Raw genomic sequence first — 24,181 nt, forward strand, 5'->3', positions numbered from 1 at the left:
AAATATATTTTTCATTTTGTTTCATTATTTGTTAAGATGTAGTAATGATAGTTCACTACTCGAAATACAAGTCTGGAAAGTGTTATTCTGCTTGTATGTTTTATATTTAAGCATCAATATCGTACCATAAAGTTTTTTTACGAAACGGACTTGCGAATTGCGGGTCTTCACAAACTTGGAAATATTTTTGCCTTTTTTCAACGTTCCCACATAAAAATGAAATACAGTAGTTCCACCCTGTTATATTTATTGATCATTTAAATTTTATTATAGGCAGCAAGCAACATTGGAGTAGTTCAAAAGAAAAAGCAACACTTCTTAACAGGCCAGCAGGCGTCGTAAATTTGTAATGTGTAGAAATCGGCAGACGTCGTATTGATTCGGGGCCCTCATTGGCCTATAATATGAACGTCCCGCCCTTTCGGAACCAGCAGATGACCACGGCCTTTCGCGCTCGTTGCGTTAGATTAGTACGGCCCGTGACAGTAAAGCGAGCAGCGCACCCTGTGACACGAGGAGTGAAATGGTACTAATGTGTCGTTGACGCGGCGAACAGTGACGGCCACCCAGGAGTCAGTCAGTCAAGTATTTCAGAATGGAAAGCAAAGGAACTGTTGCCTGGAAGGATGAGGGCACCACGGCCTTACAGTATCGACGGTCAACAGCAGTTCTGCCGGCCAAAACAGCGCCGCGTGCGCGCTATAACCGGCGGCGCGGGACAACAATCCCGCAGACGCATACGCGAAGATGGGCCGGTTCCGTTAGGGATTATGGGAAATTTTGAAACCAGCCAACCGTGCACGCGTGAAACGATACCGCGTATTTGCCCAAGCTTCGAGCGCCCCATCCTTGAAATGGCCGTGCTTTATATCTCTCCGCGGGGATCCGATAGTACCGAAGGGTTATCGCTTTTGGAAACAGCAAAGCCCGGAGACTTGTTGAGTCGAAGTCAGCCTCCTTGTCAACTATGACCGTTTGTGAAGAGTGGTCTTCTCCCGAGATGAAGGGTTAGCGCCGACTGACGTGTTCCTTTGGAAAAGGAAAGGAGAAAGAGAAAGTTTGAGTAACTACAGTAACTGCCTCGAAAGCTCCTCTCCCGCCATGAAGCTCGAGGCATGTTACGTCTCGGTTACCTTCTCGCGCCCCGCCCCCCCCCCCCCCCCCCCCCCCATCGCTGCTCAAATCTATTCTTCACTCTGTTCCGCACAGCCACTGTTCCGCACAGTCGCCGTGGCTGTGCGGAACAGAGTAAAGAATAGATTTGAGCATCATCTCAACGCCATGATCCTGCCAGGCTTCAGTGTCATGGGACTGGACTCGGCGTCCTTCAGTTAAGACCTTTTTTTTATTTCGTGTGTGTTTCTTCGCCCCGCTGAAATTTGTTTCTTGGGTGCGGTTCTGCTGAACGTTTTTTTTTTTTTTTGAATGTTTTTTTACTAACTGTTTGTTAGCATTGGTTACTTGTTGGGTTTATTTCGTCATGGCGTAGCGGTTGGACGGTGCTGTAGAGAGCGTGTTCGCGCTCATTTGGTTGTGTCCCGTTTAGGGAATGCCCGGAGGAGTTGGTTATCGTTCTCGCCGTGTGCGCTGAGCTTTTGCGTCTTGATTATAATTTTTTTTTTTTTTTTTACCGCTGCGTGTCGTCGACTTATTTGTCTGACTCTCCACCAGGCGTGGACATATCGCCTTGCCACCGCTCGAACCTAAGTCTTTTATTTTTTTTCACGCAATTTTCGTTAAAATTGAAGTTGGGTAATTTTATTCTTATTTATTTATTTTCATTTTCTACCCCTCTCCGTGACGATCTCTCCGTGTGTTTCGGACCATTTCTTAGTCTTCACTTCTGTGTACTACGGATGTGAAAGGCGGTGATTTGTGCGATGTCCGGTGAACGAACCCTAGCGTTTGGCTTCGGAAAGAATTGTATATAATATATCAATGAATGTGGTGACTGTCTATATCTTAGTAATATGACAGCTAATAGCTAGTCATGCTAGTTTACAGTGAAAGTTTTATAAATCGAAGCAATACAACGTCTCTGCCTCTTCGATATTGAAGGTCTACTAGGCCTGCTGATTTGATATGTTTATCGTGGTTTCTCTTTCTTATCAAAGCGTAAATAACTATTCAATACCACAAATTGCGTTTATAATTGATTACAAAACGCAGACAAAAATTCAAGAAACCTTCTTCACACTTCATAGAAACGCACGGGTCGCTCGCTATGTCTGACTTAGGTCTTGCAAAACGAGGACGTCTTTTTTCCGATATTGATCCTTAAATATAGAACATACAAATGAAAATACACACTTTCTCGACTTACTTTTCGAGTAGAAAACTGTCATATCTACATTTGAGGAAAAAATAAAGAAATAACACTTTTTTTTTAGAAAATAGACTTCCAATTTAATACTTTTGGTGTTTAGCATGAAATTAACGCAAACGTACCGCAAAGAATATTTCATACAGCTGAGTCATTTTATAATATATATAAAGAGCGTGTTTTGGGCTCTCCATAGACATAAAAATATTGATTTAACCCAAGTAGATCGCCAGTATTTAATTATCAAAGTTCGTCAACAATTAGCCGAGGGGGCGTATTTGACATCTTTACAAAAAAAAAAAAAAAAGCAAAACGCCTAAAATTATTTTATGGTATTAGAGCCTTTTAGCTGTGCTCACAGAGTGCTTGAAAAAAGTTAATATAATGCGGACTTAAAATCCAAGGCCGGAGAACGAGCGAAACATCCGACCCACGACGGGTGTGAAAAACACTGCTTTCCGCCGCGGCCTCTTTTAAAATTCGTAAGTCGAAAACAAAAATCCGACGAGCTTGCGGTTTGCGGCTACTGCGTTTTTAGAGACGACGCTACAACATATGTTTTTTTCGGCGAAATTAAAAATTCGACCCTTTTTGCCTGCACGATTTGAGATGGAATCACCTATAATATATATATATATATTGTACGATTATATAAAGCGGTTACTCTTTGACACTGCCTCGCAACTGTGGCTGTATAAAGAAAGAGAAAGCATTTCGTTCTTAGATTTTTCCCCATTATCTCACAATATTATCGATCTAGTTTTTGGCTCTAACCGGTGATGCTTTGACACCGGGAAAATAAATGATCATACTTTTGACAGAAAATGATTTACGAGCACGGGAATTGCCGAGAAGTGAAAAGGAAAGAAAATTGTTCCGAACATGTTTTCTGTGGCAGTTTGTATTCAGGCTGTATTACGTTTGGAGCAATTTTAACGTAGTGACCGCATTCGCAATTTTCTTTCATTTAAGAATAAAAGCTAGCAGCAGAAATATTTTGTAATGGCACTGCACATTTGTTGAGCTGGCTGTGATATTTGTCAGCCTGTACGATTGAGAAAAAAAAATATTTGGGGCCATCAGACATCCGTCACAACAAGGTATTTTTATTGTCCCTATATTCAAATGTTCAGTCACATTTCAAGGAACAGAATCTCTCAACAATATAAAACAATTCTAACAAATGCATTCTTGTTTGCCTTAAACGAATAAATAACTTGCCATGAAGGGTAGGTCCTGTGACAAACTGTGATACGTATGTAATAACCTAGCATTCTTATGTTCCCCTCAAATAAACTTTTCTTTGGCTTGAAAGATCATTTCGAAACTGAGAAGTGTGTCAATTACTACGCCTATAAGTAATCACCGCGCTACAGCAACAAATTGCGATCTTATCTGTAGCCTCTTTGACCGACTAATACCGATCAACTTACATAAAGAAACACTCAAAACTAAGCTTTACCTTTCTAATGCATACAAAAAAAAAACGCTTTAGGATTTGTGTTTGTCTATTGTTACCACTAGATCGTCAATTCTCAGTATTTTTTTTTGCGTCTTGTAAGACAAATTTTCTCAGAAACATTGCTGTGTTTTATTCTAAAATAAGTTTGATTACTTTTGACAGCGTAAGTACATACCGCGTTGTGAAAAGCACCGATTCAGTTTGGTATGTAGGGACGGACACAGCATTAACATCTATTAATATCATAACAATGGATTTACCTTGTGTGATTGCTTTTATAACCAGGTTTATATTAGCACTACATTTGCAGGGTAAACAGCTCCTACAGTAGCTGTCAATAAATATTTTTTGTTAAATTTGGAATAATACAATAATATATTGTACTAGCTATGTAGTATATTTATTATCTAACTGATAAAAAAACTAATAGCAACACGTGTAAAAATAATTATATAGGTGCAACTTCATATCCGCAGTTACACAATTTAAAATATACTCCTTTGCGAAAGAACACCAGCGAACATTTTTATAAGCTTAAAGCATATGAATATTTAACCCATCGATCGCGTTTATTTAAAATAATAAAGCTAGTGGGGACCTATTTGCCAAAATATGCAATGATCACAAAAAAACAGAAATAACAAACTCTCCCGAGTTAAATATTTTTATATTTAGGTAGTGCTGTGCCAAATACCTATCAAATGTATTTATGACAAGATACTTAATACACATTTGAAAATTTATTTAGAGTAGTATTTAAGTTACTTTTACTACGAACTATCTTGAGTAGGGCGCAAATACTTTTGAAAAGTAATTGAATTATGTTCGAAGGTACTCGCGTTAAGTAGGTTTAAAAATGTTAATTTATGATTAAACCCATCAAAAGGGTGTGCTCCACTTGTAACGACTTAACTAAAGCTCACATTCTGCTGTCATCTTTATTACTTTCCAGGAGTCTCTTAGCTGCTGCAATTAAAGTTTACATTAAATCATGGATATTCGATATAATCGGTACCGAAATATATTAGGAACGAAAGGTACTCAAGTTTTATGCGTTGCAACTGGCGTGCTTTAGTTTGGTGGAAGGCTAGGTTCGAATGAACGAGTCTTCCATCATTCATTGATGTCATTGTAAACCCGGATGCCTTTTTCACTTCTGTAAAACTACGTATTTCTTGTCATTAGCTTCGTCCTTCAACATTGTAATACTGTATAAATCCCAAAAGATTCCTAAGTTTATCATGCATTTTTTTTGCTCTTGACATATTTTTTTGTTAATAGCACTGATCCCCCCGCCCCTTTTTAACCAAATACCCTTAAATTGCACTTAAAGCGAAATAAATAAATATATAATTTATGTTAGGGCATGGTTTTAGCCCGAATAGGTTTGTTACAAAACCTTGTGACCGGTGCTTGGTTACCGTCCACCTTTTTAATTATTGGCATGATAGATAATGTTGCAATATCAGGATTTCTGTCAATAACTATTACAGGCTAAATCAATTCGTATATACCAAAACCCGATGCCTGCAAAAACGCCGCAAGGCCTGGCCAGAATCAAGCGTAAAAATGTGACCGACTTCCTTTGGCACCTCAATATCTCGGTGACCTGCTGGCGGGTCATCCGCCACAAACGCTCTTCCGAGATAACGAAGACGGGACGAAAATGGTGAAGCCGCTCCTCTAAGCACTACAGAAAGCAGAACTTCCCGTACTGTCTTTTTCATTATTGGAATCCGGCGACACAGTTGAGACAATTGATTTACGATCATCTCGCAACTCATTGCTTGTTCGCAAGTTGTATCAAATAATTATCCTCAGACAATGACTGCGTGAAAAACCGCAATTCAACATAATGACTAAATTTATTTACCTAACATAAGTCTGTTATTCAACGTATCTTGATAATACCTCCTATAATATATGATGAGTGTAATAAAAGCACGGCGACTCCGGTACACATCCGCGTGTCAACCACTCTTAAGGTGTTCGTAAAAGAATGTGCTAGAAATAAAAAAAAATATATTTTGTACAAACACACGCTGTTTATTTTCAATTGGAAGAGAATCAAGGAAGGGCCCTATTTATAAGTAGGCACCTTCATCACGTCATGTTTATCTGGTTCGGTAGGCATTTGAAGGGGGGGGGGGGGATAAGTGCCTAAATGGTTATAGCAATATCTTATTTTTTTAAGTACCGTAGTAATTATTTGATAAAGGTATTGGTGTTTTTTTATATCTGTTTTATCTGCGGATTTTTGTAATCGTGCGCTTTGTGCATATCTTGTAGACCGCTGTTGGCTCCCAAGCTTGATAAAACTTAAGGGGGAGGAACGTTAGTGTCTTTATTAGCCCTTTAACGGTAGAGATTTTTTTTTTTTTTCAAAAGGATGTTTTCCGATGGTCGGGTTTTGTTCCCAAAGGAATAGTTAAAAGAAAGGGTCAATGGACATGTTTTGTTTCTTAGCTATCTAGCGGGAACATGTAGAGTGTTTGCAAGCTGTTCAGGTCTAGAACTCTAAAATAAAAATATTGAAAGCGAAAAGCTGTCACCTTCCTTCCATTCGGTTTCATTTTGGCGTGTCCGCTTCTCCAAGATGGTTTTGGATTTCAACCCGTTGGTACTTTACAAATCTTCCCCACCGGGTAGTAAGATCTCATCCTTTGAATGCAGCTCTGAGAAGCGTTAGAATCTGAATAGAAAGAGCTGATGCTCTAATTGCCACTATCGCGAGGGAGCTGACTTGCGAAGCGTTGGTCTCGCGTGTCAGATAATTAGACGCGAAGCATCTAATTAAGACAAATTAAATAATTAGTCACACACAAAGTAAAACAACGCGCGAATACAAAATTTAGAGTTTGCCAAAGACATAATGAATAGCAAAACCTCTCTCGGTAAGCATGGTTTTGCATTTAGGCGGGGACTTCTAAATATGTAATCGCCATGATGTTAATGCAATTAATGCAGAGGTGCAGGCGCGCAGGACACAACAAGCGATAATAATTCCTGGAGAAGGGGAACAAATGGGGACAATGGACGGACACCTTTGTTCACCTTGTTCCCATTCTCCAGAAATTTTTACCGTTTGTTCTGTCCAGCTCGCCCTTAAAATACAGGCTCTTGTTGGTGCTAGGCTGGTGGCAGCTGTTAAAACCCTTTTGCTCTACAAACGTCTAAAAGCTGGTTAGCTCTGTTGATAGAGCGATCCACTGGAAATGGAGAGGTTCCTGGTTTAATACTAGGAGCAGGCGGATTTTTTAGCGCGCACAAGTAACCTAGTTGTGTTTGGATATTTCTGCCTGTCCTTTGTCTTCGTTGTTTGCCTTCTCGAGAAATTGTTATCGTATAATCGTTGTTGTATATGTATATGTATGGCAACGACCGTCAAAGGTTTAAAGTTAGATTGATAAATTGCTGCTACCACCAGATTGTTTTCAGCAGAATTCTGTCGGCAGACGCTTCTTCGACCATAGGACAGCTATTATGTCACCACACGATTACTACTCTCTCACCTAACGTATGCAACTGAGCGTAAGGTTGCCAATGGTGCAATTTCGTTGATTGTTTTTCTGCTATTCTGGTGCTTCTAACAGTGAGCCACGTGCTGGCACAAAATATTGTCTTTCAATCTAGTTACAGGGTGCATTTTTCTTTTTACGCTGACCCAAATGTAAAGGTATATTACTCGCAATAGTAGCCAAAAGAAACGCAAAAGAAGAACACAAAGTTAATGCGCTAATATAGCGCCGCCAGTTGGAATGAAGGTTCGAAACAAGAACCATGCAATCCGTGTACCGGTACGCACTTTCGAACATCATTCTCCGAACAGAAGGTCCTGACAGTTAATTGACAAACGGTTCTGCCTTATACGTCTTGTTGAGGAACACGATTCGAGCAATAACATCAACCAAAATAAAACATAAAATCAATGATGACAAATCGTTCTGTCAATTCCTGAGGGCCGTCGAAACATTTTTTTTTTCAATGAAAAGAGAATTTCTATTTCTTTCCTTTTAACAAAAGGGAAAAAACGGAAGGCGAAAAGTTCTTTACTGGTTCTCACATTTAGTTTGCACTTTTACTACTATACCTACCCTGTCCATATTACTACCAAATGGAAGAGTATTTCTTACACTATATTTACCTCTATAAGTGCTCTACAAACTGAGCTGATTTGGTAGAGTGCTCCACTAGGAATGGCTAGGTCCCTGGTGCGACACCAGGAACAGGTGTACTTCTTAAGTCGCGCACCAGTCACCTGGCTGTGTTTGGAGATTTTTGTTGCCCCTGGTCCCCCTTATTCTCCTTGTTTCCCTTCTCCGTTGATTATTAATTATGTTTATTCTTGTCCAGCTAGGTCGCACCTTTCCCGTAATTGCCTTATCATCATAACATTAAAAAATGTAGGCCTTTCCCCCTTGCTAGTTTTAGGCTGGTGGCGGCTGTTAAAATTAGTTTTCTCTACTGACGTCTAACTCCTGGTTAGCTTAGTTGATAGAGCGCTTGACTGGAAAAGTCCCTGGTTCGATTTAAGGGCCACGCAGATTCTTCAGTAGCGATCCAGTCACCATGCTGTGTTTGGAGATTTGTGCATTGGTGCTTTGTCCTCTTTGTACCCCATCTTTAAAAATTATTATCGGTATTCTTTTTCAGCTCGCTTGCTTCTTTGCATTAATTGCATTTTCATCTTAATAAGACGCTTTATTTTTATTGACTTTATTTAAATGGCTAGTTTTATTAAGTATTTCGAGTTATCTGCCAGTTTATAAACCATGGGTCGCTACAAAAGTGTTTGAGATATGACACACAAAAAAGGCTGAGGGAGAAGACATGTGTGATGCCACGTACCCTCATCGTTTACTAACAAAACCGGTTCTCACTAACATATCAAAATGCCGTCTAGCGTCAACCGTGGATTTCGGAATATTACGACGCGTCACTTTGTTCGTGTTGGCTCAGAAACTACGAAAGACCGGATTTTCAAGCGATTCAGTGTTGCGGCATCAAGCTAGTGTAAATGCAAGAAAATCACTGAAACGGTTTCTTCATATCTTTAGAAAACTTTCACTGTCGTATGCAACAACATTTTATAGGTTCTGTGTATTTAAATGTGGGCTCACATCTATGAAAGTCAACCAGCGCACTGGCAAACTTTTGACGACTGTGTATGAAGAACACCTCGCTGCTGTGGAGAGGTGTTTCACAGAATACCCTAGGTTGAATCACAATGTTAGAGCGGAACCCCTGTGGATTATTTCGCCAAGTATGATGACAATTCTTCACGAACACCTTTGTCTGACGAGAAGGTAATCACGATGGGGGCGATACAATTACACGAAAGCATGAAAGCTAGCACTGAATAAATGGTACCAAAAGAGGGTAACACAAATCCGAAGCAGCAACCCTATGAGTGTAAACAACAAGTTCATGGACGACTAAACCTTAATCCGTTGTAGAGACTATAAAAAAGCTCCAGTAATCAGTCTGGGTCTTTCCTGGGGAGCCTCTATCAGTCGAGAGCAAGAGGAAAAGGAGTACCGGGAAGGGGGAAATTCGTGCCCATTTTTTCTCCATTCGAGGCGTGACCTTGATTGCTCTGGTAAGCGCTGAGACAGTAACTCCACAACTGTACGCCTTAAATGTCCCCCCAGAAGTGCTCCAAAAGATCGAGAAGGGGCGACCAGGAGCAGACTCGAAGAACATTCTGCTTTACCACGACAGTGCGAACATGGCGCTCAACTTCCTCGAAGGCACTCCAATTCAGTTAGATCGCCCATCTGCCTTACAATTTAGACCTTGCACCATACGACTTCTTTCTGTTCTTTATATTGACAAAAAAAAAATTTCGCGCAGAGCAATTTTGAATTTCTGAAAATGCCGTCATCACCTACCAACATTACTTAATGTATAGTGCACGACACCCAGTGGCAACTGTGCTTCCGTAAATAGCTTAGAAAAAGGGTTTGTCCTGTGCAATTTCAAGAAGTCCCTTGACATCCTTGAAAATGTGCGTTCTTTCAACTATTACATCTTTGAAAAGATGTAGTATTTGAAAGAAAAATGTTTAGAGCAATGAGTGTCTACAAATTTTTTAGTGACACCTATATATTCCCCAACTGACTATTAATGGGCATTATAGTCCCTGGCAGCTTAAAGTGGTACTCTGGCGATTGTTCGAGCTATTCCAAGTAATTATATTTTCGGAATCACCGGCTTTTAAGGTTTGCGACATGTTATTTAGTACCGCGGAATTCAGAATATTTATTGTGAAGTCGGCGGCTGGAAATAATGCCAAAGCCAATATTAAAATATACCCCCGCCATTTTCAGTAATATCACGTTACGGGAAGACAGGCTTGCCGGTCGAGCGGCAGTCTAAAAGTGAACTATGCCGAGCTTTGTTTCGTCCTGCTGCTGCTGCTGCTCGTACGCTGGAGCGAGTTTCCAAAGCATTTTTTTTTGACACCATAAAACTGTTTCTAATTAGGTTGGGAACAAATTCCAAAGAGTCAACCTTTGCCCGCCGCTGACATCACTTTTTCATTGTTGCCAATAAAAAGTTTCACTTCGAAAAAAAAAAAAAAAAAAAAACACGGCGAAGTTTAAAATTGTAAATGCAAAAAACTTCACAAAAACATTATTTTGCCAAAATATTTTGTGTTACTATTTCGGCGATGTCTTCTCGTGTGTTTAGCAAATTTTCAGGCAAATCGAGGGGCTATGAAGAAAACGCCGGAGTAACCATTTGAAAAACGCAGAGAGGGTGACTTTGACATCTTCACACTCCTCGTTTTGTGCTTCGTTATTGGGCGTTTTAATGGCGAATGCCGCAAACTTATTGACTGCGGAGAAATATTAGGAATGCTCGGTACTTGACACGCCCTGCGTTTTTGAAGCGGTCTGTTTCTATACGGGCTACAGTATTGGGTCCTTGGATCAATATGGCCTCTAATGGCTGCTAATAAGTCTTGCTTACAAAATTACTCGTGCGTGTTTGAGCCTAATTACCCAAAATGACCAGTAACGACGTTTTGAATATTTGTTTAGTCCCACTTGAAAATATGCCTTTGACACATTACTCCTTATTGCAATATATTTTGTTCTATTTATATGGTTATCGGCTACAGTTGAGTAAATATTGTCTAATAATTATTCAGTTATTGTAGTTTCTTCAAGGCTAAATGTCTTCCAGTGTCTACCTGTGACCATTGGGGGCTGTTAAATGATGGTTTGAATAATCGTTTACTTTATAAAATAGATTCATTATGACAACTTAACACTATAAATACGTATTTTGCTCGATTTTGTGGCATCACATTAAATTATTTAAAAGCGCCTGATATTTGTTAATAACTCTTTCGAGTGACGGGGTGACTATATAAAATACTGGCATCAGATGGCTGTAAACTGTTCTTAGGGACCGTACTACAGGACGGTAACCCGCTGACCATTAAAGATGGCACCGCCAGCCAATTAAACTTTCATAATATGACAAGAACAAGTCGACAACACACGCACGTGAGCAACGGCGCTCTTCATCGACGGAGGCGAATAAGACGACACACGAGTGCCAGATATCATAACATGACAACTCAAAGCCCCCGTAGTAACTGTCAGCGACGTAGCATCACGCCGTGTCTATTCATCTTACTCTACGCGTGGGGATAAGAAAAAATTAATCTTAAATTGGAAGGTTAAACATTCTGTTACTGTCTGACTGCGTGTGTTCGCTGAAATGGCCTAAGTACGGTGCCTGGAACGCGTCTCCGACTGGTGTGTTTACCGGCTCCAAAAAAGTGGTCCCTCGATTTCCGCCTGATGACGTCATAGAAGTGTCATGCTGTCGCCGGTCGCGAACCTGGCGGCGTCCAAATAGCTACATGTGGTGTGTGTGGCAGACGCCTGTTCTGCTGCAGGTCGCTCTCCAATGCGGCAGTCCACGGAAGCTAAAGCAGCCGGAAGTTGGGACGCCTGGAACGCCGTGACGACAGCGACACTCGCGTTCACCTGTGGTTTTCGCCAGCATTTCTACGACCAACTGCCAGTATCGCGACATGACACTCCGGCTTCTGTGACGTCATTTGTTGCCACTTTGGGACCACTTTTGATGTATGGGCGGGATAGGACGCTAAACACACCAGTCGGAGACGCGCTCTAGGCACCATAGCCTAAGGAAAAGTAATGTAATGACAGCGTTCTGGCATGTAACGAATGTAAATTTAGCTATTATTTTGGAACTGGCTTAGGCTCAACTGAAAACGCTCATCAAGAAAAGACAAGTGATAATTAAAAGTAATGGGAATATTAATTTGTTTGGTTGATTAGACGATTCAGCATAAAGTAACGCGGAAGATATAGAGGTGAAAAACGACACGACAGTCGTACAAAAGCAGTTAAATAAATTTACGAATATGTTGGTAACAATAGTATCATTCAAGCAGCAATCATATGAGCTGATAGCAATTAGGTAAAAATCGGAGGACATTAAAAAGTAAGTGCGATTATTGTGTATTAATCATAATGAGTTTCTAAAAGAAAATAAAAGAAGACGGCATGTTAAAAATAATATTGCACCTGTCAAAAAAGAATCTCACATTTATTGATATGAAGCATTTATGACACCCCAAGGAATGTTATATTACAACAGTAAAACTAAACAACCAGATAAAAGAGCTTGATTGAAAACCTTTCTTTATGTTTTACTTATATAAGAGTTCAAAATGACCTGATTACCCTAGAAACATGGTGTAAAAAATGGCAAATGCAAATCAACATCCTAAAAACAAAATTCTTAAACTTCAACACTAAGCGAAGTGCCACAGTGTTTAGCTACTCTCTTTTTAATACACCCATTGAACATGTCCACACGTACAAATATCTCGGGGTTCATTTCACGTCAAACTTATCATGGGAAGCTCATATTAATCAGATCGTTGTAAAGGCAAACAAAAGCCTCGGTTTTTTGAGACGAACACTACATATGGCTAACCGGGAGACAAAACTCGTAGCTTACACTGCCCTTGTTCGCCCGCAGCTCGAGTATGCATCTACAACATGGAACCCCCACCAGGCTTACCTAATTCAGAAATTAGAGTCGATCCAAAGCAGGGCAACTCGGTTCATTCTTAAAAACTATACACACACTAGCATTACTACGCTAAAAAAAGAACTCGGCCTTCCACTGCTCGCGGAAAGAAGGAAACTGACCAGACTAGTTTCATTGCACGCTTTGTATTATCTGGCCCCTTTAAAGAGAGAATTGTACTGTCCTGCGGCTCATCACATTTCTCCTCGTACAGACCATTCTCAGAAAGTTCATCTGGTAACACCAAGGACCAACCTTTTTAAATTCTCTCCACTGCAATTATCACTTTCAGAATGGAACTCTCTGCCAGAACATATTGTTACAATTCAAGACTCATCTGGATTCAGAGCTGCACTTGCTACTTTTCTCGATATTTAGCAACCTTTAATCCTGTTTTTTCCTTTCTTTGTTTGTTTTTGTTTGCTGCCAAAGCCCCCCCTTATGTAAAGCCCTACGGGCGCTTTAAGGGAACAATAAATGAAATGAAAGTTCCTAAAAATAAAATGTTCATATGAAGTTTTCGGAGGGCCTTTTACTTTCGATTAAAAACTCAGCTATCCATTCAAAAGCTTCAGCATATTGCGCTGACAGTTTGGCAGTTTTTTTCGTTTTTTGCTTTGGAACAGTATTCCGTAATTCACTTCATTAAAATGGTCACCTCGACAGAAATTTAGGGTGGATGGTTCTATACAGCTACCCTGAGCAGCCAAGGTTTATGCAGCACTGTTGAAAATATTAAAGATAAAAAGCAAACCCCTACATGTCGCTCAGGAGGCAATATATTTTTTTAAATTCTTATTCTCAGCTTCGAGAATGAACACCGACCGTCTGTTTAGAAAAACCATAATTTGAGAATCAGCTTTTGAGGAACACGAACAAGGCTTTTGGTGACCTAAAGCAACAGAGACAGTGCTAACGGAACCAAGACCTCCCATATAGGGAGGAAGTACGCCCGCACACCGATAGCAGCGCGGCTTCCTCCATAGAAACAAAACATAGTACGAAAAGATGTGTCATGAATGACACATGCACATACCAATAAGGAATGGTCTTTGATAAGTAATATTTTATAGTAATAACGCATTTTTCGGTGTCTATGTTTATTGTGAAAACAAAAGCTAGAAGCTATATTTTGGTCAATATTGAAACACTGCATTCGCTTAAAACTTAAATATTTTTCAGTATTCTCATTTGTTTTTTCTGTTGTATTTTAAGCCGCCTATTGATTTATATTTCTCTATGTTACCTACGCATATACTTTACCTTGTAAACCATCAAAGAATCTTATTTCGTTTGTTTTTTATTGTATACATAACATATAAAGGAGACGTAGAGGAAGCAAAATAGAAAATAAACGTTTCTACCACGTTTCGCCGTTTGCTTTTTGTTGTCTTTTGGCTTTGCATAATGCACAAGGCGCCGATAAGTGAAACGTTAGGATCCATACGTATAAAAGTTGGAGCTAGAAAAAAACTTCCTCAGCATTTGGAACAAAATATACACAAAAGGACCACGAAGGCTCGCTCATTTTCATAATGGGTTTGCGTTTATCGATCGTGGATAGCTCAGAACAAACATTATGCTGATCATGTTCGAAAGCTGAATTGTAACAAATATAAGATAGACGAATCCTCCTCGCCATTTAGTAGGCGCTAGCTTTTGTTTGCTTCCTCAGACATATGTTTAGTATCTTTATTATTTTTTTTTTGTTGCAACGGCTTTCTTTTTTTTTACTACTTTTATTGTATGGGGACATTGAGTTAAACCCTGGTCCCCAACCAACTTTGGAAATGATTCTGGATGGGCAACAGGCGATTAAGGCCCAGCTTTATAATAATGAAACCAACCAAGCAACGCAAAGCGTTGCTCTTGAAGATGTCAAGCAACGGCTCTCCATGTTGGAAACACAGGTTGCATCGTTTACGAACTTAGAATTAGCAGTGACCAAGCGTAAAAAGAGCTGCGATAACCAGCAGCATATCACGCAGTCACTCGTATCAAAAATCATAGCAGGCGATGCAACCGTGTTTTTTTCCGGGGGTGTAAAAGATGCGCACGCGCTTGACTCAGGGTCTGTGTCCGAAAAAAATTGTTTGAGAGATATGTGAAAAAAAAAACCTGAGGTAAAATCTACAATAATTGAGAGAGCACTCAGGACTGGAACAATTCGTGCGGATAAAAGTTGGCCTTTATTTGTAAACTTTGCGTTTAAAAAAAAAATACAAAAAAAACAGGAAATTCTGCGCATTGCAGAAGAAAAAAAAAATTAAAAGGGTCTAGTGTCAGTTTTTCTGAGGAGTTTTCGGAAGTTGTACGATGTAAAAGACGCTCACAGTGGGGGTTTTCGGACAGTCACAAGAGTGACGACACACATTTTAGCCTCAGCATCATGCAATGTATCTCAGTGATGTTAAATTTGTTCTTGATGATGATGTCAACCAACTAGTAAAGTTCAGATTACCGAGCGCTGGCTCGCACACTACTGTCCTTTTTAGTGTGATTATCTGCTCCAACATCAACAATAATATTGAAGATTTCGATAGCCAAATACATACTCTTAAACCGATAGTTGTTATCGTACAGAATCATGGCTAGACGAAGACATAGAAGATAGTGACGTATTTCGCGAATAGTTTGCATGTTACAGAAAAGACAGGAATTGCCACGGAGGAGGTGTATTTATCTTGGTCAATCAAAGAATTCCTTCAACCAGAATTTTAGTTTATAACTCTAGCGAATCAGTATGGTGCCAACAGAAACGTTTTAATGAAAATACTTTGTCAGCATACTCCTTTCACCGTCCACCTGCAAATTCCGTAGAGGCATTGTCAGAGTTTACAACCATGGCGGAAACAATGAAATCTGAATGTATTGTTATAGGCGGGGATTTCATGCTTCCCGATTTTAACTTGCACCGGCAAAATGCGTTTTCCGGCGTAACTCGATTTGCAGTTATGTCTAATTTCATTATTTGTTTGCGATGACCCAGACCGTGTTAGAGCCCACTCGAGGCAACCACGTTCTAGATATTATTTTCACAAATGACCTCCAGCTGGCAGAGTCCACCTTAGTTCTGCAGGAATTAGTGATGATAAAATTTTGTTTGCGAAATCAATGTACGGCACATAAAAGTTAACAAGAAGAACAGCAGGCGGATGTACAATTATGCAAAAGCTCACACGGAGGAAATAAGCAATGCTGTAGACTTATATTTTGTAGTTTTTGAAACAATGGCGGAATCCTACCCTCTAACAGAACTTCGGTCGATTTTTAGGGCAAAGGTTCTGCAACTGCAAGAGCATTTTGCCCCTTCTTGGACCTTGACTGTAAGGCGTAATAAGAGCAAGCCATGGTTTTCAAAACGACTGCGAAAGTTGACTCGGCGAAAAACAACGAATCTATCGTGCATTTAAAAACAGTCCACTGACTGAAAATCTGAATAAACAAAAGGTAATAACCGATTAACTAAAAATCAATATAGCCCAAGCCAAATCAGCTTACTTCGAACTATTGCAGTGCAAAACTAAAGAAAATCCGAAATAACTTTGGAAATACATGAAAACAATTAAAAAGTATGGCGTATCTTTTCAAGCTCTCCTGTATATATTTCAGAAATTTCTTTAGTTCCATGTTTTCATCGATAGCAGTACAGTCACACAGTAGACAGTGCTGTTAAGGGAATTAACGCCCATGGAAGATATTTCATTTGAACCCCACGGGATAGAAATTTTATCGGAACGTTTAAGTGTTTAAAAGGCAGCGGGCCCAATCATTTTGCCAAATGCCCTGCTTAAATCTTGTGCTCGCTCAATAACCCCATATTTGAATGTGCTTTTTGAGAAGTCGCTGAATGTTCTTTTCCTCTTGACTGGAAGATAGCCGTTGTTGTTCCAATTCACAAATCAGGCGCTCGTACCGTTGTCTCGAAATATCGTCCGATTTTGTGAACTTCCTGTTGTTGCAAAATTCTGTAGCATATATTATATTATACCTCTAATGCAAAACACATTGACGCTCATTCATTGTTTATTCTGTTCTAACATGGTTTCCCGAAGGAACATGCGTGACACAGCTAACCGAATTCACTCACGATATAGAGGACGCAATTGATAATCATGTACTTGTTAACTGTATCTTTTTAGACTTTAGAAAAAGTTTCGATGTGGTTCCCCATAACTAATTACAAAATAAATTGTTGAGTTTTATTGTCAGTCATCCAGTTATTTCTTGAATTTCAGAATGCCCACGGGATAGGTGTCAGTACAGTGTAGTATAAATGGCGCAGAATCAAAAATCGTGGAAGTAACGTCAGGAGTGCCACAAGGATCAATCTAGGTACCTTTTGCTTTTTAATGCGAAATTATTAAATGTCTCACGGCGCCAACCGACGTCATCAGCTTTGAAACCACGCCAAACGTTTGCGAAATGGCACCTAAAATCCCCTTTCCCAAGTGAAGCCGATTTCTGATGGATTATGCTCCGATTAGCTGGCGCGCGTCATCAAGGAACGAGGCTCCTATCGGCTCTCGTGCGGCGTAAAAACAGAAACCACCAGAGAAGCCCTCTCCATGGCGGCGCAGTGCACGCAGCGGCGCGGCTGCCGGTAAGAGGAGGGAGCGGTGGCTGCAGAGCCAGAGCCCGCCCGGGCACACTCCAGAGAGGTCGCACGGCCGTTTGTAGCGCGGCCACTTCACGAATGCGCGCCCTCTGCCGTCCGCCGGCGAAACGTGCGGTCCACGCCACTACGCCGCAAACAAACTGGGGGAGCGGAAAAACGATATTTATGCTTTCGCATTCACAATTGATAAACGTGTTTAGGTGTCCTCGGACTTTTTTAATTTAGATAAATTATATCAGTGACAAAGTTATATCGGCTACCTGGATTTTTGAGGATGACTGCGTATTGTATAGAAAAAAAAACTTGTGATTGAGAACTACGAACTTCAAAATGTTCTAGACAACATACACACATAGTGTGAAAACTGGGATATGAAACCAAATTTAGATAAGACTGTATCTATCCATGAGGTTCTCGAGAAAGCGAACGCAAATTAATTTTATTGTGTTGTAAAAAGCGTTAGTGTAAAAAAAGTATTTTAATTCAAGTATTTAGGCATCTACTTCACGTCATCGTTGGGGGGGGGGCATCGACATGTGGACTCCATTTCTGCAAAAGCTAGCAGATCTTTTGGGTTTATAGCCCGAAACACCATATACTTTCCTCAGGACATTCAAGAACTCTTATACAAGTTAAACGTGCGTGCTGTACTAGAATATTCCTGTACTGTCTTCGATCCTCAATCTAACATTGATAAAGATAAAAAAAGGAAAAGAGCAAAACAGAGCAGTTCGGTATGTTTTAAGGAAAACCAAAATACGGAGGAGATTTTAGCGTAGCCCGTTCCAAGCAAAAGTTAAAATCAGAAAAGCTGGAGCAACGCAGAGAGAAGCTTCGTTTAAAGCTATTCCATAGCATATGTCACTCCCAATCTGGTATTCCACGTGAAACGTATGTCTTTTAGCCGCACTGTGTCTCCGCTCTTGTGGATCACATCCATAAAGTACGCGAGTACAGGGTCCCCAAACTCGTCAAAGACAAAGTTTAAGCCGAAAGTTTGCAGAGTGCGCCGATTGGATGTCGGCGAAAAAGCGCGGATTCGTCGTCGTAATAGGCCAATCGGTCCGCTCCGTCAATATCGGATCCAACTTTGTGTTTGGCGAGTTTAAAGGACCTATTGTTGGTCAATGGAATCGGTTGACTTTGCCTATAGAATCAATTCTTTCAAATGGTGCATTTTGTTCTCCCTTGGAAGCAAACACTACAGTTCATTGATAAACATTTTAAAAAGTAAGCAGATATCACAAAAGATGCTGTGATATATTTTGCCTTGTTTGCGTTGGCTACGTATGTCGCGATAGCAATATATATTTTTTTTTATATGACCGGTATGAATTTGAATACTTTTTAACTGTCATGAGCAATTTGTTGTTTCTTGTTTGCATTTTCCTTTTCTCTTTTTCTTGTGCGAATATATTTTTTACCAGCTGTTCAGTATTTTTGTGTGTGTAACCCCTCTCTCCCGCCCTCCCCCACTGTAATGCCGAAAGGCGCTGTGGGTATTGAATAAATGAATAAATCTACTGGAGGCATTGTTTTCTACGTTTCGCAGGGAAGATTTAATTGGCCCACGTTTTCTAAAACCCCTTCAATATACAAAAAAGTGCCTACCAAATATCTGGGGTTTCTGGGTGGTTCCTCGTTGAAGATTCTCTTCTGCATCAATCTCGACGTTTCCCAAGAGTTCCAGTTGCTTTTTTTTTTCTCAACAGGCATTTCCTTGGGGTACGGCAACCGTACGTCCAGCAGTGTCTTTTTTGTTGCCATGTTATGGCGAAGGTTGTCAATGTCGTCTTCCAGCGTGCACGCTACTTAAAATAGTACAGATATGTAGACAAAAGAATATACAACTTCCCTGAAGAAATATTCGAGCCGTCTGTACACTTCGCAGTGACGTATCACAACTGAAGCTCAGTGGCGCACTCACAGCCTTGGGTGACAGGATTAGGAAAAAGGCAAAGTTCAGAAAGGCTGGATTGACGCCGGAACTTTGCAAGCTAACACCATATTCCTGTTCATGCTGTACGAAAAAAAGCAGGACTGTGCCTTCTTGTCTATGAAGCTAACCGCCTCAAGAAAAGAAAGAGCACACACGCGGTTCACTACAAGACACTTGATGTTTTAAGGAACGCTACGCGTGTCTGTATCGTCGCTTGTTTGGCTCCTTGATGTCTTTTTTTATTTGGAGTGCCGTCTAGTCTAAGGTTACGTGAACGAAGGCTGAGGGGCATAGTGCGAAAACATGAACGCATGTATTTGGCTGGGCCATGGCAGCCCGAAAACACACGAGACGAACAAAAGCAGCGTATCGCAGTCTCTGCCCCACGCAGAAGAGAGGCAGCTCAGGTGGCCAGCTAGAGTTGCAAAACGAAGGCGAAAGGGGATCCTGCCTCAAACATCGAACAACCAGGCGCTGCGCTTAAACTAGGCCGTGTCGACGCAGAGCCGCCAGTCGGTGCTCCTTATATAGCTCTGAAAGGTTGAAAGAAAAAAGAAGGAGAAACAAAGAATGAAGAGAGACGCGAGCACCGAACACTGAACTAACTCGAATTAACCACTGAGCTCTCTTGACGGCGACGGCGCAGAATGTCGAAAGAGAAAGAGGAAAGGAGGATTACAGGAGTGGTATTTGCTTTCGGTAGAAACTTCCTTTTGTGTGAGTTGCTTATTGCTACATTTTTTCCTTCCTTCAAGATGGCAAGGCCTTCACACGTTCTAACAATGAGCGACAAAAGGACGAGGCTCGGCCGTAATAGACCCTAAAATCCAAAAAGCCCACGCATGCCGCGCGACGAATAATGGGAGTCCTCGGTACTCGCATCCCATCGTCTTTCCTCCCGCTACCGCCGCTACCACGTAACATACGCGAGCAGGCGCAGGTTACCAAGGCAGCAACGTTCGAGCAACCGAGAGCCGAGTCGGACGACCAACGAGCCAGACGAGCGCACGGAAATGGTGAAGAGGCTGTCCCGTTGGCTATCTTGCGAGGCTGCCCCTTTCTCATCCCTCTGCTTTGTACCGCGTCTGTCGTCTGCTGCACCAACATATTGTCAAACCTAGTCGAGCCCTGCCACGGTTGCGGTGCAAAATAGGTGGATTCGGTGACTCTGCAAGACGGGAAGGTAAGTCAGGACGAATAATATATTCAAATACGTGAATAGCAACACCTGTATCGATACGTTTCCGCTGCAAACGACGTAGGGCGTTCAGGCGGTGGGCTGGATGGTGGTTGACTGTGACGGCTACTGGCGGGCGGTAACTGCTGCGACTCGCTCGCAGTTGCGGAGGCGCAACAAGAAAGCGCGTGATCTGTACCGATGGTTCCCGAAAATCTCTGCCGTCGCAGCGCTGTAGGTTCTGCAACAGGTCTATTAATGGACATAGGAAACGTCCCGAGGAAAAACACTGAAAAGGGTTGTATTGCTTTTTCCTTTTTAGTGGCAAGGATAGAATTAAGTGTCCTCTGGTCTTTTTTCGTATCTATTTTGGTTTGATGGGTACGTCTCAGTATTTAACTGGTCCAATCTCTCTCACCCCAGTACACGCCACTGTTCTCAACGGATGGCGTTCCGAGGTCGTTTTCGGTTATACATTTGTAGCTACGACATCGTTTATAGTCGCTCGTCCTCAGGGCATCATTGTACTTGTTAACTTCACCTATCATAAAGGTATCCGTCATCGCAGCCAAGCTCCTACTTGGCAGGTTGTCGGCAGCGGACTTACCTGAGCTCGATGTGGCACCTGACGACGCAGTCATGGCGGCGCGCCCAGTAAACAGTGTTGCCTGTTGTGGTATTTAGCATAGTGAAACCCTGAGCCTTAGGGTTGCCAGCAGCCATTTTGGAATGGGGTTATTTAAGGGATATTGAATCGGATTTTAAGATATATAAAAAAGCACATCAAGAAATAAGTCGAATATGATCAGCTTGTTGTAACCTCGTCAGATGGATAATTATAAATCATTTACTTCAGCGAGAACTGGTTTGAATCATGCCCGACCGTCAGGACATTCGGTGAGCCAACGCTCAATCGTGCGACACGAGAGTTCGTGCGCATGACGATAGTGCCTATGATGATGATTGTAGGTGTTTCTACATTTCTCCTGTTATAAAGACTGGGACCGCTTTGGTGCCCATTGCGTCCACTGAGGGCACCTTGAAACGGATTGCAAATCGGATATTTAATCTTCTGGGCTTGGGGACGTTAAAATGTTCCTTGGAACCGCAGGGCATTCCTCTGGTTGACGCACTGATCTCTACTATAGGGGGCTGGATGACACGTCGAAAGCGCGGAAGTGAAGTCACCGGAAGTAAGCGGCTTGTCCCGGAAGTGAGTGTTTGGCAGGCTTTGTTTTAAATCCGAGTGCTGGTACGAAAAACGTTAAGGGCGTTGAATTTTCGCTTGTCACCTCAAGAAAGCCTGCTTGTTGCGCATGCAGACCCGAGAAGTATTATGGGAAGCCGTTTAATGTAAATATTTTGAGATTCCAGTTGATCAAGTGAGCACATGTCTTAAGGTCAACTGCCTCATTTTTGGAATATAATTTGGAGCGTGATTATTAAAACCCACTCAAAGACACCGGAAAGTACGGAACAAAACATCGACCGAATGCACTAGGAAGCCCAGCAGACTCCTGACTTCTGGGACAAGCATCTAACTTCCGGTAGCTTCACTTGCTCCCTGCTTGGAGAGCGGCTATGCGCCATCCACCCCCCCTATAAGAGAGATCAATTGGTTTCTTTCATTTCATTTTTCCCTCAAAGCGCCCGGAGGCATTAGATGAGGGGGGGGGGGGGGGGGGAGAGAGACTAAAGAAAGAGTTCGCAGCAAAAGCAGGAAAACACTAACATTGAAAACAGCACGCGACAGATCGCGCACGCATACACATCATACTATATACACAACAACTACACACCAGAGAGCGTATAAAATTAAACTGACTTAAATAATTCTTCAGATACACTCCTAAACTGTGCACAGTCTGAGATATCAACAACACTTTTAAGGAGGTCATTCCATTCATGGATAGCCAAGATCAAGGGCGATTCTGAAAAATGTTTAGTGCGACTTAAGAGTAGCCTAATTTTTTGACGGTGATCATGCCGAGGGAAAATCCTATGGGGCGGAAGTAAAAGTTGACTTTGAAGGTCAGCGTTGTAATAATAAACGCTGTGAAGGAAAGTCAGTTGTGATACTTTGCGTCTATTACATAAAGGAACAAGGTCAGCTATTGTTTTTAGTGCTGTCACACTCGACGTAAAGGAATGATGTCGAAAAATAAAATCTACGGCTCTATTCTGAAGACTCAATTTTTTAATTAAATAATCTTGCCATGGGGTTCCTAATAATGTTCGCATATTCTAGTTTTGAAAGAATAAAATAATTGTAAGTTAACAATCTACCGCGAACATCATGCCAAAGTTAGAGCCGTTCACGGGGGAAGGTGGTCAGGAATGGGAAGAGCATGTCGAGATTGTGGATCAGTTCTTTATCGCGAACAACATCGTCCCAGACAAGCAACGAGCCGTGTTTCTGAGCAGCTGCGGTAGGCCAACATACTCACTGCTGCGCAGGCTGCTGGCACCCATGAGACCTTCGGAGGCCTCTCTCGCCAGAAGTCTTGAGTTGCTGACGGAGCATTACTCCCCGCGACCGTCGGTGATTGTACAACGATATCATTTCTACTGCCGCACACAAGACATCGGGGAAACCGTGAAGGAGTTTGTCGCCGGCCTGCGCCAATTGGCCGACCGGTGCCAATTCGGGGCGGAGTTGGCGAACAACCTTCGGGACCGCATCGTGCACGGCATCAGGAATGACGTGATGCGAAGGAGGCTACTGGAAGAGCCTAACTTGACGTTGGATCGGGCGGTGGAGTTAATCACAAGCATGGAAGCCGCCGCAAGAGTTGCTGAGCAGATCACCGGCCGAGCGAGCGGGTCAGCCGAGACAGCGGTGAACCACGTGACAGCACCGTCGACATCGGCGCAGTCAGTGGAAGAGCGACGCAGCTGTTTCCGTTGCGGTGGCAAGCACCGGGAATCAACGTGCAAGTTTGTAAATAGTGTTTGTTTCAAATGCCGGCAACGAGGTCATATATCAATACTATGCCAGAACAGGACAAGCCACGAAAGCAGCGACAGCAGCAACGACAAACATCGCGAAGGAAAAACGAAGCAGACGCTGAACTCGACTCAGACACCAGCAAACTGTTCGGTGCACGTCATGGAAGCTCTAGACAGTGAAGAGTCAGATTCGAGCGTCGTGGGGGACCTCTGGCCGTTAAACCCGAGCGAAATAATAGCACTACTGGGAAACGGCTGAAAAGAGGCACCAGAGTTCAAGGACGCGCCAATTTTTGCAGAAGTGATGATACAAGGAAAAACTGTACAAATGGAGCTGGACACCGGAGCTATGTTTTCGGTTATGGATGAGACTGAGTTCGAAAGACGGTTTCCAGATACCGTCATCGAACCCTCAACCGTTAAACTGCGGGGCTACTTCGGTCAGCTGGCTGCCGTAGTCGGCAAGGCGACGGTCACGGCGGAGTTTGGCGGGAAAGCTGAGTTACTACCTTTGTTTGTTGTACGAGGTGGTTCCCGGGCTCTTCTGGGACGGAACTGGGCAAGGGCTTTCAACATGCCTCTAGATCAGCTCGTCAATGTGCATCAGGTGAGCAGCACTCAAGAGTTGG

Source organism: Ixodes scapularis, unplaced genomic scaffold, assembly GCF_016920785.2.
Source record: "Ixodes scapularis isolate PalLabHiFi unplaced genomic scaffold, ASM1692078v2 PGA_scaffold2__306_contigs__length_199485367, whole genome shotgun sequence".
NCBI classification, from domain to species: Eukaryota; Metazoa; Arthropoda; class Arachnida; order Ixodida; family Ixodidae; genus Ixodes; species Ixodes scapularis.